Source organism: Lissotriton vulgaris, chromosome 4_1, assembly GCF_964263255.1.
Source record: "Lissotriton vulgaris chromosome 4_1, aLisVul1.2, whole genome shotgun sequence".
NCBI lineage: Eukaryota > Metazoa > Chordata > Amphibia > Caudata > Salamandridae > Lissotriton > Lissotriton vulgaris.
Window position 1 is genome coordinate 2,080,583,542 of NC_141691.1, and position 18,093 is coordinate 2,080,601,634.

Here is an 18,093-nt window from a genome sequence, read left to right on the forward strand (position 1 = left end):
CTCCATTCAATCAATTCTGGTTGTGTCTTGTAGCACTATACAATTCAACCTGCCAGAACTAATTTCACTGAGTTATCATGCTCACGGCTACAAATTATGACCCAGATTTACACAACTCCATGCAAAGTAGTGCAGCACCCAAAGTTGCTGTGCCGAATTGCATGAGAGAGAGAAGTGAACCTTTATCAACCTAGATATGGCATTCTCCTCCCCTCTCCCTAGCTCCGGTGCAGAATTATGCTGCAGAGCCCCACACATGCACCTTTGTACCATAGTACAAAGGAGTCTGCATGAGTATAGCATAATCTTTGTACTGGAAGGATAGCTTTCCAGTACAAAATACTTTGCTTAGACTCGCTTTAGAACTTTTCTTATTTTGTATGTGTGCAGTACAGTGCAGCATTTTCTCCTTTTAATGCCTGCTTTTAAGTGGCATTAATTTTTGCACAAAACCCTACCTACGATTGTTAGTAGATAGGACTTTGCATGACAAACTATGGTTGGTAGCACCGGAACTCCCATGTAATACACATTGGACCCCTTCTTGACACAGAGGACCTCATAGCAGTGGGTTGCAGTGGTTTGCATTCCTTTTTATTTCTTTTTACAAACCAACGCAAATACCAATTTGCCTTTTATGTAATTCTCCCAAAAGTGTTTGCCAGAGGGTCTGTGTTAAAAAAGTAATGCAAACCTGACACAAAGCCTTAGAAAATCCCGACTTGTATATGTAGTTTACCATCCGTACCGTACATTCACCATCAATGGTTTAGCCAATTAGTTACTCGATGCAGAAGTTTGAATGTAGTTATGGGGTATCAACCTGGTGTAAGAAATGCAGTTGCCAACTGTTTACCATGTGTACGTCTCAAGGATGTTGATACTTAGGACAGTAGCTTGGATGAAGACATGAATTTATATGTATAAAATGAAAGTATTGATAGAAAGATTTCTAGGTGAAGAAACAACTTCATTAAAAGTAGAAAGCTATGTGATAGAGGGCTGGCCTAAGAAATATGTTTTAAAAATCAATCTCAAATCCTTTTTGGAGATTTAGGATTCACTTTATGAAGGGAAACTCTGCAGGGGTGAAAAACAGATATTACTTTTCTCACTGAGATGTAAAATTATAGATGTATCTCATGAGGGCAACATAAGAAGTCTCACCAAGAATCGAGTCACATTACTGGTGGCCAGGGCTGTATGTTGAAAAGTAAGGTTGGGATAACATCTGATGTAACTGTAGATAAAAGTAATTAATAAAATACCTCTTTCCTCCATGAGGTTCCCGCCAAACCATAGGCCAAGATGGCCATGGATATTGTGAGTCCAGTACAGGATCAATAAGATTGGGGGTGGAAACTTATGATTTCTCAACAATCACGCTGGCACATCTAGTTAAAATGCATTATGAGAAGCAGGACATGAGGAAGGCTCAAGAGGCAGTGGAAAGAGAGAGGAGTGCAGATTGCATACTTGAAACTAACCAAGTTTTAAGGCAGAGAAGAGAGAGAGAGTGTGTGTATGTGAGTGCTTCTGTCTATGTCAGCACGTAGAGGTCCATGGTAAAATCTGACAGACACTTCACCATACCTAACTGAAAACACTTGTACCCAACTGTTTAGTACATACTACATGTTTTAGAGGGGTGTATCACCCCAAACACATCCTCCCTACCTGAAGCTATGCTCCTGGTCAAGTATCTGCTAAGGGATTGGATTGTATATTTATTCTAGTGATGGGGGATTGTACACAAGGCTGTGAACTGTTCTTCTACGAAGGAACTAATTACGTTTTATGAGACCTTCATGAAAAAGGGATTCCTGACATACGGACCATGGACCCCAGTCAATATCTGATGAAATGAAATTTATTGTACAGACATTAAAAATGAAACAGCACCATATTGTCCTAGGTTCAATGAATTTGATAAGCTTGTTAACTGTATAGTTAACCTCATCGCTGCAGGCGATATTCTGCTCCTGTGCTGGACCCCAATGATAATGGGTGTGGTCATGACGGAACCATTCCGTCATCAGCACAGCCCAACCGTGACTGATGACGGAATGGTTCCGTCACCAGCATCGAAGGGGTTAAAGAGTATCTATAGATGGTCTGAGTCAATGCTTACAGTGAATGGGATGATTTGCTAAATATGGTATAGGATTCCACACTTCCCCCATCCTGTGTCTGTTATATACCCTTTTGTATGCCTTAGAGGAAGGGAACCTAGTACTAAACTGCATCACCATTGGGTTAATAATAATTGGTAAGTGCACGTAGATAAGGATGACATAATTAAAAAAGGCAACAGAAATATAAAAGGAAGTATGGTAAACTGTAAAGTGTTAGAATGAACAACTGAAGAGTAGGGGATGTGGTTCAAGTTCAATGGCCTAAGCTTAATGTCAGTAAAGGTACAGAATCTTAAAGAAGTGCGCCGAAAAGAATAAAAAAGTGTAAAACCTGTTTTATTATTAGATCATGGGCAGTACTGGAGTAAATTTGCAAAGAATATTGTCTTATTCAGAAAGCTGTTGTCCTCCCCTCAGTAATGTTCTATAACTTTTAGTTTATTATGCGCCTGTGAGCTACTTGAGGTGGAGTGACTTTTTTTTGCCTTAAATCTCAATTAACTTAATTTAATTTTGACAGAAACTCTGACTATTTTTTTAATGCCCAGTAATGGGAAACCAAGCAAAATCAAAAACAATGCAGCGGAATGGATACAGCAATAATTTTTTCAATAAATGATGTAAACCTGAGTTAGTCCATCAATGAGAAGTCATTCTCAAACCAACCGATTATCTTATTTCAAGAGCACACTCACACTAGGTTGTAGTTCCAATGTAAGTCTCTATACATCCAGTTTTTTATATATCTATATGTTTTTTCGTCACATGTACAATCCATATTTATTTACAAAGACATAACAAAAATATACATACAAACAATACATTTATATATCTGAAAACAAAACAGAATCCTTGGGACCCTAATACTGGTAGTGCTGCGAAACAACTTAGACATACAGAAAATATACAGTTCGCAGTTCACAGTAATCAAGATAACCCTTGTGCCTACACCTCTCAGGGTATATGTCATTACACCCTATTGCACTATTGACAGGTGTTACAATTATTTCTGTTCATACATAGTTCAAATAGTAAAGGGCTTCTCTTTATAATGGGAAACAGCTTGAGAATTCCAGGTCCAGCCATATACATCCTTACATTATAAAGAACACATGGTATCTGTATCTAGAGGATGAAAAGAGAAATATCAAGGACAAAAGCTCTCATTCATTCTTGTGTAGGCTTCCTCATGGGGCCTCTCCTTAACCCCTTAAATGCGCCCGTCGGCCAATGGGCGTTGCGAGCACTGGTAGTGCTGCGCACGTCCGTTGGCCGACGGGGCCCGCCCTCTCAATCGAACGCCCGCACCGTGACGGAATCGCTGCCACAGTAAACGGGTTAAGTTAAACCCCTTGCAGATGATTGTGGTGTGGGGTAGGACTCCTCACTGTGTACAGGGGAATACTTATGAGATGGTATTTGTCATGGTGATGCTATGTCAGCAGGTCACAGCATACAAAAAAAAGGGCTGATCAGAATAATCTTCACAAATTTCCATCCAATCTCCACCATTCCTACACTGGCAAAACTCTTGGAGAAATGTGTTCACATCCAACTTTGTAGATATATTGAACAATTCCAACTTCTTGAAAAATTCCAATCCGGCTTCAAGCAAGGTCATACCACGGAATCTGCTCTTATTCATATTGTGGATGATGCACTATTTATGCTGTACCTAAAGAAATCATTCCTTTTGATCCTACTTGACCTTTTGTCAGCATTTGAAACAGACAAACATGATACTTTCCATCGGTCTACTGGAGCACATGATGGGGTTATCAGGGATGGTGCTTAACTTGTTTTCTTCTTTTCTACTATCACAAGGTGTAAATATGATCATAATATTAGTATCCACAAGTGCTTCACTTTTGAAATATTAGGGAAAATATAAAACAAAAATAAAGAACACTTTAAATAAACAAACTTATATAAAAAACATTTCCCCACAAAATAATGAAACAAATTAAAAAGATACAGAAATAAATTATCTTTCTGCACAGCAGCATGTGAAAGTTGGAGTTTCCAACCATTCATATCATATATCTCTTTATTAGTTTCCATATTCATGTATATCTTTATATATAGTTATGTATCTATATATTCATTGCTTTACTCCTATTGTAGGGAAAAAAAAAACTTAAACTATTTCCAATTCATTACTCTATGTCTCATCCAATACCTCTTTCAATATATTGTCTAGCTCCACTCTGTCTTATCCCAAACCTCATTGTACTACTATAATCTCCCTAGTAGCTAACTCTTTGTAGACTCAACCCTTATCCATCCATCCATTGACTCATCCCAAACCTAATTTTTATACTATGATCTTCCAAAAAGCACTTTCTAGACTCTCCCTTCCTCTATCCCTTCTTTATCTTAGTCAATCCCACAAACAAACTCACATGTCCACTGCTAAAATAAAAAAATAAAAAATCCTTTTACAAACCCACCACCAATCCATTTTGGGTTCCAGAGTAGCAAGCTGCTTGCTGATAAGCACGTCAACATCTTATCAGTGGTAGTAAGCGCCATATAAATACAATTTTAATTGCAATTATATTTATGAAGTTTTATTTCAAGTAACTTGTTGGCTATTCCTATTGTTTTTAATGCATGGATGAGGGATTTGTGGTATGATATGGATTGTGATAGTGCATATAGAATATGTAGCTGTGAGCATGCTAACTCAAGGCAATTGGTTCCAACAGGTTGAATGCTTTACTACTGCAGGACTCAACCAGAACTGATAGAATAAAGCTATCATGCTCACTGTAAAGTGTGGTATATGGTGAAACTGTACATCAGTACCTCTATCAATGACTGACTACACAATACCATGCATGCTATTTTTAAGCCCTGAAGAAGTAAAAAAATCAAGTTTCTAAACACATGTTGGCTTCTGGTTCTTGTGTGCTATTGAAGTGGAACAAGAGAAGTCGGAAGTTCATTTTGTTTTATAAATGATCCCGAAGCAATTAAGCTCATATTCAAGTATTTTCAAAAAGATGGAAAAACAAACACATCCCGGGAACTGATTACTTTGTTAAACCTCAGCTTTGTCTTTATAACAAGTACTGAATTCACACATTTGTAAAATAAAGAAATCTTACCCATCGCCATTGTAAGGCACTGATGGACACATTGCGGGCCCAATCCACAGAGGTAAAAACTTGGATTTAAGTTTAAGTTTACTACTTTTTGGAATCCACAAATGTAAATGACTAATAGTAACTTTACTACTGGCAACTTTATTACTAGTAACTTTACTTGCAATAAAGTTACTATTAGTAGCTTAGCTTTGTGAATACTAAAAACTAGTAAACGTAAGTCTAAGTTTACTACTTTTTGGTATTCACAAAGGTAATTTACAACCAGTATCTTTACTACTAGTAGGTTTAGAACTACTATTCATGTAAGTTTACTAGTAGAAAAGTTAGTAGTAGTAACTTTCCTTTATGAATACCAAAGAGTAGTAGACTTAGACTTACGTTTTAGTTTGCTTTTGTGAATCAGGCCCTGCAAGTCGGTTGCCTTTAGGAGGCACTGTGCCTTTATATGCTGATATTGAAATCTAGCTTCACAATGCTTTTCTCTTTGCAGCTGTGCAATGACACAAACCATGAATGTACAGGTAGTAGAGAATGGCCAGTCACTGCAAGTCATGTTTGAGATCGAGGCATTCATCTTTAATGGGCAGCCTGACGTCTATATGTGGTGTGATGTGTCCCTTTGCCCGAAGGATCCATCAACTACCTGCCAGGTAAGTCATGACGATTGATGCAGACAAAGAATGTAAATAACTTTTTAAACATGCAGATGTATGAGCCCCGCTAGAAGCAGGTTTGAGCACAGTCACAGTGAGTTACTGTCATGAACAATGAAGGGCAGGCACATGTGCAGCGAGACACTTGAACATGCAGATCGAATCCTCATCTAGATTATATACTACTAACCTTCATGACTACGATTCCTCCTTCTTCATCCCAGTACTTACTAAAGAATTATCCTCCAGCCGCCAATGGTCAACACTTCCCAAGCTCTTTTTCATTTTCATGGATGACGCCAGCTATCCTCCTATAAAACCCTACTACCTCTTTCTTGTGTAAATTTTAGGTCTCAGCTAGACAGATCATTCACGATCTCTTCAAGATCTTTAGCTTTCTAACAGTGGGCTTACCACTTGGCTTCATTGTCACTCTCATTTGCTTACTTTTTATTGGTATCTCGCAGTAGTCTTCATTCCTTTTCATGTGTTTATCTCTTCCTCTGAGCATCGATGCATTATTTGTGTCCTTCCACAGCTCACTTTTAGAGAGTCTTTTTCAATTGGATTCCTCCTTTTTTCCTTCCACCCCTTTTCCTTCCCACCCTTATTCCTGTTGCTTGCTCCCACTCATTATGGTTCACAAAGCCCTCTATCAGATTGTTGATGGAGATTTGAAGATAGGAAGGGATGCAGGTAGGCGCCTGACTACTGAGACGAGGAAGAAAGATTACAGGTAAATAATCTAAATATTACCTCCATATCTCCTTCCTTTTACCATTCTTTACATGTTGAGGATATGCCCATGCAGTATGTCATATTCAGTCTGACAGAAACACCCCACAAGACACACCACCAAGACAAAACCATCACTGAGTGCAGAAAAAAAAACCTATTCTATCATTACTACACTGTATTAAAACAAAGACATGTTATGATAAGTTCAAAATCAACCTTAAAAAATGCCTGCATTACAAGGAAACCATAATTTCAAAACATAATTGAATTCACTGAATTTCATGTGAGAAATCAGAGAACAGCCCAAGTGGAAGCCTAAAGATTTCTACAAACATGGCAAGAATACATCTCCTCTAGAACACATCTATATTGAACTTAGAGGTCCTTTGTTCAAATAGTAAGCAATCAAAAATAGTGAGAACTTACAAGTAGATACAAAAAGGATACAGCCTCTCTTAGTTGATCAAAACATAATATTTTGATCTCTGACATCAATCATCCCCAGCTGCACCAAACAGAAAATATTCATATAACCTCAAGAGTATGAATCTCAGACCTTCACTCTGAAGAGACATTGGCATTCAGACTGGGATGAGAATTCCTTAGTCTCAAGTAACAGTTAAAATAACACAACAACATATTTATAATCCACAAACAAAAACAAATCTGCCCATATACAATCTTAACTATAGATGGGAAATAGAGATGGTTTCATTCTCCATACTCCTTGATGTTGAGCATGCTACCAAGAAGAAACTCATTGTAGATAGGAATTTTGATGAGTCTCCTAAAGAAGGTAACTCTAAAAAGAGAAAACAGCATTAGTACATTCAAGGAAAGGGAAAAACGTAAACCTTTGTCCACAAGTAGGTAAAACCTTAGTAAACACAAGAGCTGTCTGCAGACTAAAAAAGACTTAAGGTTGCTTAATCTTACCAACTGACGATATACCTCAGGATTCTGCCATCCTGCCACTAGATGTCACTCAAGACATGGCCTATCGACGGAGACAAGCACCCTCAGTGCTAATATACCCTTAGGGATGACAGTGCTGTGCTATACAAATACTGGTTGACTGACTCACAAGGGCCCTTTGGGAATCAGGCCTTGCATTAATATAGGAAAGAATTCACATCTCCAATTAGTATGCTTCATTTCCCCCACCTCCCAGCCCAGGTTTTTGTCACAGTTCCCTGATGCATTATGGTTCCTGTGGTTCCCTCTTGCAGACCCTTCATAGATCATGGCCTGGTGGCAGTTCCCTATTCGCTAGTTTGGTTCCTGGATCCTATGGTTATTCTGACCCCTTTTTATTTGCACTATGGACAATTCTCTATATCTGTCCCAATCCATACTCTGTTTGAGGTTTTCCTATTCCCTGTCTTGTGTCTCATGGTTTCCCATGCCTTCCCTTCATTGGTGGCTCCTTGATTCCCTACACCTGGTTAAGTCCTTTCACCTGGCTTTCTCCCTGCACCTGTGCTCCTCCTTGGAGCCTCTAACTATTTCAGCCCTGTGAATGCAGATTTGTGTGACTTGCAATTGATTTCTGCGCGTCCTTGTGTTCTGTTGTGCTCCTGCTGCTAGTACAGGCTTGTTCTTTGATTCAGTTTCCTTTTCACTGTACCCAATTCCTTCTTTTTGCTATTCGTATCTGTTTTCTGTCCCTTGATTTCCTTCATCTTTGTTCCTGTGTTATCCATTGATCATAGTCTCCTGTCTGCACTCTTCTTGATTTGCTCTGTTACATGCCGACTACCTGCCTCGTGTTCTATGTTCCCGTTTATCTGCATATTTCTGGTGTGTCTTTTGTGAGTGCACATCTTTCCTAGCCTTGTTATCAGTACTTCAGTCCTGTCTGTATCCAGATTTGCTTGAAAAAACCTTTTCTTGCTCAGCAATGATTTCTTGCAAGTTAAGGGTACTGCAATGGGTTGTTCTTTTGCCCCTGTAACAGCAATACTCTTGCATTATTTTGTGTTTTACTCTTATTGTTTTATTATGAACTGGAATCCCAAGCAGTCGGGTGGTGAGTCGTATGGAGGTGGCGCCTCAGAGAAATACACAATAAGTTTATTTGTTCATACTAGGGAGGAAATGCAGTGCTAATGGGGCAGGGAGAACCACCCCACTCCTTAAAATGTAGTCAAAGACAACATAGTAATAAACTAAACACCCTCAAGCACACGCTAATAAACAATATTATTAATAAAACAAAAAAATGTAACAGTTGTCTTCTTTATTTGATCTTTATTTTGGAATTCTCTTGTTTGGTTGCTGAAATCTTTTAGCCTCATAAGCCAACACGTGTTTCGTTGCTCACAGGGAAATATCCTTCGACTTTTGCAGGGCTATTTTCTCTTTCAAAATTTACCCATGGTTAACTATTTAGCCAGCCAACGGTGTTCATATGCAGAAACACCAGGGAGATCTGAGATGTCATGCAGTATGGCCAGCTGGGACATTTCATTACTTTTTAATTGTTCACACTTTAACAAAAATCTTGTTCCGTTTTATTTTTTCAGTTTAACTTTCCTACTCATCACCCAGATGCTTTATTTGCTGATGCCATGATAGATCTCTCATCAAGCCTTATTCTTGCATCCTTCCATCCTCGATCCCTACTCCTGTTCACTGTTAGTGATTTGAAGAATGCCCAGGGATGTGTAGGTGAGAAGGAGTTACCTACACTCGATAGCACTCTTTCGGGGTGGGGAGGGTCTGTAACTGCAGATTCCTTACCTTTCAAATATCCCAAGACTAGATCAGGAACGTTTTCCAGCAGTTGCTCCTGCGTACCAACAGGTAGACTCAAGGCGCTCCCTTCACATCCCTTCCGGAAGTAACACCAGAGAGCCGTATATTGGTGCCACACTTACACGCTGACTTAATTATGTGATCTTTAGAAATTCCTAAAAGTTTCCTCTGAAGAACGGTGGAGAAGTAAGGCATTGAGAAATATTTGTTAAATAAAGTGTCGAAAAGAGAGGAAAGTTACCTACCTACAATTCTACTTCTCCATGGGCATCATAAAAACCATAAGCCCTGAATAAATATAACTGTATACAGATGAACAAAGCTCTTTTTGCGAAAAGTGCACTTTACACAGAAGAAAGACTGTCTACGTAGCATATAAGGAGGTTACAATTGGCCAAAATGCTTTTCACTTTTAAAAGGAAGTGAATAAAAACAAAATACTCCCTATTCTTAGCAAATTGTGACCAGAAACATCTGTCACAGACCTTTTATAAAAGGAAGAAGGAAGGAGATGGAGTGCAATGGTAGCAGATAGACTGCCACAGAAATGGAAGTAAAACTGGTGCTATGCCTGGAAGGGCCTCACCCTTCCACCTCTGTCCCATCATCCCCCACGGTGATAGTTAGGTCAGTTAATTTTTATGAAAACCAAGAGGATCCTAGGTGGAAGAGTCCAGAGCACTGCATAGTACAGCAAGTCCATCCCACTAGAAAAAGACAGACTAGAGAGCAAAAACAGCATCCACTGTCATCCAAATCAATTTAGAAAGGATGCCTGTCCTAGCTAGGCAGCAGCTGAGGAGTCCAGATGAAGACATAGGGCCTAATTACGATGTCAGTCAAAAAGCATTCCAACCGACTTCTTGTCGGAATGGTTTCTGACCAAACTCTGGTTCGGTGAGTCCGACTGACCGTTTACGATCTTTTGGAACACCGTTCGGTTGGAGTTCCATGGGAGCCTGTGTTCTGAGCGACAACACAGGCTCACTTTGAAAAAAGGGGGGGGTTCCGTAAAACCTTGCACCCTGTGGCGAGCACCCAATGGTGCCTGTCACACTGTGCATGGTTGTACAGAGCAGTCCCATGGGTACTCCAACGGGCCCCAACCTGAGGCATTTGAGTGTAGTGGGGCTGCTACGGGCCCCCAAAGTGAGTTTCCGACAGCCATTTTGTGTCAGACAGACCGATTCAGAAAACCTGTCAGAATCTGACATTGCAATACGTCGGTCGGAAATGCAGTCCATAGACCTGTACGATCCAGCTCCAATCAACTCAGAGTCTCCGAATGCCAGTAGGAACTGTGTTGGAAAGACTGAAAGGTTACCATATATTGTAACATGGTTGGTCAGAAACACGGGTTAGAAAATTCAGAATTCCATTTGGAGCCTTTCCGACCAACATCTTAATGAGGCCCATAATGTCTCATGAAAGTATGGGCGCATGTCCATGTTTCAGCCTTACAATTTCCTATTGAAGGCACAATAGTTATTTTCCCATGGTTAAGTGAACTTTGGGTCTACCAGATACAAATGTGTTTGTTAACTGGGAACATAGAAAAAACAATCACCTCCACCTGCTCATTTCTATTGTTCCGTCCAAGCAGAATTTTAAAACTCTCTCTCCGCGCCCCACATGAGAAGGACTCCCTCTGCTGGTGCTGAAGGGTTGGGAAAGGAAGCTGGTAAGGCAACTGCTGAATTGATATAGAAGTCTGAAATTACTTTCGGTCGAAAACCTGGGAGAGCTCTTATCACTATTTGTTCTTAAAGACACAGTGTAAAGTTCCCGGGAACCCAATGCCTAAAGTTTGCTTTCTTTGTAGGCAGAGGTGAATTGTTCCAAAGAGACAGCTTTCCAACTAAACTTTGGCTTGGTTATAGGCTCAAATGGCGGAACCATGAACTATGTTTTGCTCACATAGTGATGAAGAGAACTAGCAGGAGGAAATACTTTCCTAGTTCCTTCTAGGAAAACTTTCACAAAAGAAATTCCAAAGTAAGAAGTTTATTCAGATTTACTATAGGCAGGGATGCTGCTGAATTTACCTCAAATGATGAAAATCGAGGCAAGGCCTTGCCAAGTGGAGCAGGTAAGGAATCTCTACTTCTTTCTGAACTCTTGAGAGATCCCAGTTGTTTTGAATACTTCAGATGCTGAACCTCTTCCATTTAAAAGCTTATGATGTCTTTTGGAAATTTATGTTGCTTCTTTTAAAACACCAATGCAGTCTTGTGGCAGGTTCAAATATCCATACTGTTAGAATTTAGGAATTTAGAAATCATGCCAAACAGTTCAACAATAGAAGGATCTCCCTCAAACATGTGCAGGAGATCCAGTCTGCATGGCAACCTCCTTTGTTGTCGCTCAAATAGATAAAGAAGGCCCCTGATCCACCAATGACGTGGCTACTTGGGTGCAGTCAAATCATTCTGGCTTTGCAATAGTACACTTGAGCAGCACAGTCGGGATCCACCAAATGGGAAGAAAACACATACCAAATTCTCTCTGACCTGTCTATCAAAAGGGCATTCTCAATCAACCCAAGTTGATAGTATCCTGAAGCACAGTCTGAGCATTTGTGTTTCCTGCATCTTTGAACAAGTCTATTTGATAGATGCTATGTAGCACTTTGGCACTGAGAAACCACTCATGGTTGTTGGAAAGATAGGCTGTGCAAGTTTGCTTCTGCTTCCTGGATCCCTATAAGATTAGCCATCTTTTGCTGGTAGCCATCTCAGTTTCAATTGTGCTTCCAGAGACAGTAGTCAGACTCTGCCGGCTGTCTGGCTCCAAAACTAAACTTCCAGGGAGCATTCTGGGAACAGATTTGCAGAACAGACTTAAAGTGGTGCCCGAAAATGTACAACTCCTTTTCCCTGCGCTTTAGGCCTTTATAACATCCACCATTGCTCTAGGTATCTATCGCCCACATAGCTTTCAAAGTGGCCTAAAAGACTTCTCATCTCTATCCTCTTTAACGTTTGGACATACATGCAAGTGGAAGTATATCGCTTTTTTTTAAATGAAGATGTGCTCCCCCATTAGAACAATATAAAAGGCACAACTGATATGGCCATTCCCCTCTTTTGTACTGTATATGTCTTGCCTGATGACCTCTGAAGCACACTCACATGACCAACTGAGCCTGGGTTGCACTAAAGGAAACTGAGTAGAAATAAGTAAGATAGGCAAGCAGGGAACATATGAGCTACATTGAGACTCAATGGCTTCATAGGCATACTGGAGTGACAGTAACTGTGAGATGAAGGGAGGCGAGAAGCTTCAAAGACACAAACAACTGCATAAAAACCATGAGCTGGAAATCTCCAAGCTGAGGATAGACCTGAGTGGTAGCAGAGATACAGGGTAGAAGGGGACCCAGTATCTGCAGCAAAGCCAAGAGCTGAAGGCAACCTTCAGCCAAGTATCTTGAGGATGACACAGAGCTACAGGAAGATCAAGAAGAGTTGTGAGAAGGCTTGTAGCTGCTGTGGCCGGACTGGTGAGAAGGGGACACAGAGGCCGGGACTGAGGGTGCACATTAATAACATAATAGACGATAAAGCAACTCAGGTATTTGAATTCCCTCAACCACTCCCTCCTCCAAGCTTCCACATGGTAACTGGCCAATGTACATAGGAGAACATCCTGGCGCATCTACAGGACATCTATAATATAACACAATCAGGGTGTCCATGATCACATCTATGCCTGCAAGCCCTATCCATCGTCCAACACCACCACATTCAGAGCTCTAACCCACATAATGTTAATTGTTGTTTGTTTATCTGGGAATAGAGTTCTCCAGAAATGTCATCAGTGCCTGCACCATAACTCCACAGGAAAGCAAGTCATTTGTCACTTTCTCATCCCACCATGTTCTTTGTATGTGCACCTCCTTTGCCCCTGCCCACTCCAGCAAGTCTTTCCTCCAATCCTGAATCAAGGGGGGCCCTAGCATTAAGTAACTGATTGCAAAAAGCATCTTAGCCACTGTAAGGCGAAACATCATGAACCGTCTAGTGAGTTTCTTTTTAGCACTCTCTGGGATTAGGCCCAGCAGACATTGTTTAAGTGCGCAGGGGACCTCCCCGCTCAATACAGTCTTGATATGGGCCAGTATCTCCTCCCAGTAAGTCGTAATAATTGAGCAGTGCCACATTACATGGAAGAAATTAGCCTCAGCATGACCACATCTAGCAAATTTGGGGACCCTTTTGGGATAAATAATATGTAGTCTTGTGCTGGGGTTCGAGACCCCTTCAATTACGGAAGACAAAAGGCGTTATGGCAAAACAGGAACAGTTTGCTTAATTAAATATTACATCCGGGAGAATAGATACAGACACATGGTCGGAGGACTGTTTCAATTTACAATCTGTAGGTATTCTTCTTTTATACAAAACATTATGGGTTGTAAAAGTTTCAATGTATGGTGAGGAATGTTGGTTGTTGGCTTTGGAATCATACATTACTTGTCTAATGGTTTCCCTAGGTGGGTCTCGACCTTCCGTGGAATGGGTTACAGTAGCATTTTCTATCCTTGTGTATTAGGCAGCCTGTGGTGAAGGTAATGTAAATAACCATGTCTAATGTGCATACTGGGTGAAGCTAACATGGGTAACTATGTATAGTGTGCACACAGGTCTTATGGTAATTTAGGTAATCGAGTACTGTACAGGCAGGGGTTAATACATTCTATGTAACCATGTGTCCTGGGTATACCAGGGTTAAGCAACATAGGTAACCTTGTGTGCTGGGTATACCAAGCTTAAGTAATATAGGTAACTTTGTGTATTAGGCAGCCTGTGGTTAAGGTAATGTAGGTAACCATATATACTATGCAGGTTGGTTTGTTGCTAATATAGGTAATCATATACTGTACAGAATGGGGTTACGGCAATGTGAATGCTCTTGTAGACTATGAAGCCTGAGGTTTAGGTAATGTAAGTAACCATGTGTTCTGTGCAGACTGAGACTAAAGTAACATAGGGAACCTTGCGTTTTAGGCAGCATGAAGATAAGGCGATGTCAGTTATATGATCTTGCAAGTGGTGGATATGAGCGATTGTGACATTTTGTACGGTGACGATTTGCCTGATAGAAAGTAGGGAGTGGCTTGAGAAGGTGTTGGATGTCTGTGTGACAGGTGAGCAGCTTTTGAGTGAGAAGTAGTGTCTGCATACCATCTTATGCCCTTTGTGAAGAGGGCTTGGATGTGAGCAGGTGCTGAGTGTGAGAGCCTGTTGGATACAAGGGTACCAACGGTGCTTTTCTTTCTGGGAACAGTAGGAGCATTGGAATAGTTTGTGTTCCAGATGTGAAGGTTGGTGTTGAGAGGAATGCCACATGTTAGGAGTGTGCTGAGTCACAATGTGGCAGTTGTGTGTGGTGTGATGGAAGTGCATAATGTGATCTGATGGTAGTTAGCAAGGGTGCCTGGAGTGAGTGGGGTGTTTGGTGTTCCGGATGAATGAGAATTCCAGATGTGATGGAGGCTCTGGATATGAAGTAAAAACTTAAATGCCTCTGCCTTTCTTATTCCCTTTTAGTGTTCATCTTCATCTGGTTCTGCAAGTACGGGCCCTTAACTCGTGAAATGGCTACGATTCGGATTTCAGGTATATTTTACATATTGTCTCACTTGCACTGCTGTGGAATATTATTTTAGGTAATCAGTGTCAGCTATATAAGAAGTCCATCCTAGAATACCCTGTTCTGCAATTATTGACTCACCGCTTTAGTAATACCTGCTTCTCAAGATAGGCACCCAACCTTCCTCTGCATGCTCCATGAAAATACAATTTAATATTTATTTATTATGTGGTTTGCTACTGGCTGGAAGAACCAGGTAGAGGCACCTGCTGGATAGGATGAGGAGCCTTGTGACCATCCCAGACCAACCTTCACACCCTTCTGGAGTCTTTGCTTACCTGCATGGTCTGTGGAGACAAGGCACTGGCGGTCCCAGCCTGCTCTTTGACAACAGAGAGGGGACGCAGGCCGAGGCTCAGCCTGAGCAAGACACAGAGGTGCTGGCCCAGGCGGCATAGACACCCATGGAACTGTTGTTCTGAACTGCTGTAGAAATGTGCTGAATGGAGATGGGTAACAGGGAGGATCGTGGGGTCTGGACTGCCAGGTGGCATCTGGGACTAGTGACACCCAACCCCACCCTCTCTGGTCAGATTACGAGGAGAGGGGCGCAAGCTGCAGGGCTGCTTGGCCTTCGCTCTGCTGGGTGGGCTCCATGAAAGGTAGACTCTTGTGTTGAACAGTCCTGGCAGAGTGGAAGCTCTGTGTTTGAAACAAAAGCCAAGGCTGGGCAAGCAGTCCATCCATGAATCCACCAGGTGAGCTCATTTCGATCAGAGTACAGTGCTGCTAAACCAACTGTGACCAGTCCATCCTCTACGTGGATGTCAGCTTCACATTCCACCCTGTTCTCTATGAACGCAGGCTCTGAGAAAAAGGCCCTGTGGATAGGGCTAGAAAGCAGCAGCAGACCTGGGCCCCAAATGGACTAGGGCAGGCTGTACTGGGCCCTTGTGGAAACTAGAGCAAACAAATGGATGATAAGGTGGTTTCCGCCTAATTTGTAATCCTTGTATCCCGAGTAACAAGAGAGGGACCTTCGAAACCAACCTCCTTGAGCTCCGGCTGGACTCAAAGAGTCAAAGTAGCCCACATCTGGACTTTCAAGACAGCCTGGTCATTTGGGCGGCTATCCATTCCTATGGCATGCGTGACCAGACAGCCAAGCTAGGAGTCCTCAGATTACACAGCTTGGAGGAGGGCCATCTGGTCGCACCATATTGGTTTACAGGGCCTAAGGTAATAACCCTAAGTGCTCTATTTTTGGAAGTGTGGTTGAGCAGCTTAGGCTTATCGGAGGGTAGAGTTAAGCATTTGTTGTACACATAGAGTCAATAAATGAGAAACATACCCAAGAAGAAAATTAGAGACCAATTTAGAAAATTACACAGATTTGTATATAAATTCAGACACCAAGATCATCAATATCAGGTAAGTACTTTCAGAGATATGAATTTTTACAATAGGCAAAAATATTCAAATAATGGTTCTGCGGTATGAATCTCGAACACAGTAATGTTATGTTATGGGAGGAACATACTCTGCATAGATACACTTATGATACGTTTTGAGGGATACCTTTAGGGACTTAAGGTGCTTAGGAACCATGGTTTAAGAAACCACCAGCAGTTCACGTCTACCCACCCTGCTGAGTCTGGAGCAGAGTGCTGGTTGTGTTGGTAGCCTTGAGCACTATGCTGTAGAGTCAATGGCAAAGGTACCTGCAAAAGAAAGGCTGCAAGTGGGAACTTGGAGACAAGTCCAGCAGAACCCATAGGGGGGTTTGGCTCTTGTAGGTCTCTGGAGCAAAGGGATGCAGTCGGTTTCTTCGAACCTGGGCTGGGTGGCTCAGTTGCAGAGTTGTTTTAACCGGCAATTTGCTGTAGTAGGTGGCTCTAACTTGGCTTTTGCTGACCTGGAGAGGGGGAAAAAACAGCACAGTAGGGACACTCTCTCTGTTGACTTTGGCGATCCTGAAGTCCCTCATCAGCAGGTTGGTGTTAGCATCAGTCGTGCCCAGACTGGACACACAACAAGCCTTGGTTGTGGCTAATGCGCGGGTACCCAGGGTAGTGGTGCTGGGCGACTCCTGGAGGGCCTGGCATCTCCAAACAAAGCAGGTAGACAGATCTAACCTCCTGGAGCAGCAAGGACTTCTTCCTAGTGAGATGCTCCCTCAGTGGACCTGATGGCCAGTAAGTCCATGTACAGGGCAAGTGTGGATAGTGCCTGCATCTTCAGGGGATGGATCCTTCACCCCAAGTGTGATGCTACTTGATTGTTGAAGGGCTGGACAGTCTTCCACAGGCTTAGGAGGATGCACAGTTTTTGGACGAGCTTGATCGGTGCAATGGTTGAGGTACCAGCAGAAAGGCAGGATTTGGCGACAAGTTCAGGATAATTCCTCAGTTCTTGCGGTGCCTACTCTCTTCTGTCCTTCTTTGGTTCCCAGGTAGATGAATCTAAGTTCCTGGTATCAGCAGACCTCCAAATACTGCATTTAGGGGTGTTTAGGAGTGTAGGATAGTAGCCAATGGGCTACTTACCGCTGGGGGACTACACCCCCTATGTGACCACTTCCTGTGGAGAGAGGCCATAATCCTGACCCAGAGTTCCTAGATTCACCAAAAACAAGATGATGAAACCTTCCTTGACTGTCCACTTCAGGTGGCCCACCTTGATGGTGTGCCCAGCCTTTAAGTGTGACTTGCCTTCTGACTAGCTAATTGTCCCACCTGCTTTAGTGACAAATGGGCCTCAGGGCAGGGTGTGATTTTCCCCAGGACTGTGGGAAGCCAGGGTCACATATCACAGGCAGCAGAGGCTTTGAAGCCTCTGGTCTTGGCATGATAATTCACTAGCCACCCTGTTCGATGAGGTGTGAACACCTTTGTTGGACTCAGCCCTTTTTACAGGGTTATCCCCAAACTTTTTTACCATCCTCCTCCTATTTTTCCGACCCTCTTTTTGTTGGCTTTAAGACTCTGGGCACTTTTCCACTGCTAATAACTGCTAATGTACATGTGCTCTCACCCCTAACACACGGTATGATTGGGCCTCACCTATTTGGCATATTTCATTTGCTTGTTCTTCCCTTGTAAAGTG

At 41.9% G+C, this 18,093-nt stretch overlaps 1 pseudogene across 1 annotated transcript in view; it reads left to right on the top strand.

The window, feature by feature from the left end:
- The window catches only part of LOC147725076 (uromodulin-like), a 221,853-nt pseudogene extending 205,933 nt beyond the window's left edge, over positions 1 to 15,920 (top strand). Inside the window, exons 6-8 of the transcript XR_015295281.1 lie at positions 5,736 to 5,895; positions 14,946 to 15,014; positions 15,853 to 15,920. The product of XR_015295281.1 is annotated as a uromodulin-like (transcript). The remainder of the gene's footprint in view (positions 1 to 5,735; positions 5,896 to 14,945; positions 15,015 to 15,852) is intronic.
- The last annotated feature ends 2,173 nt before the right edge of the window (positions 15,921 to 18,093 follow it).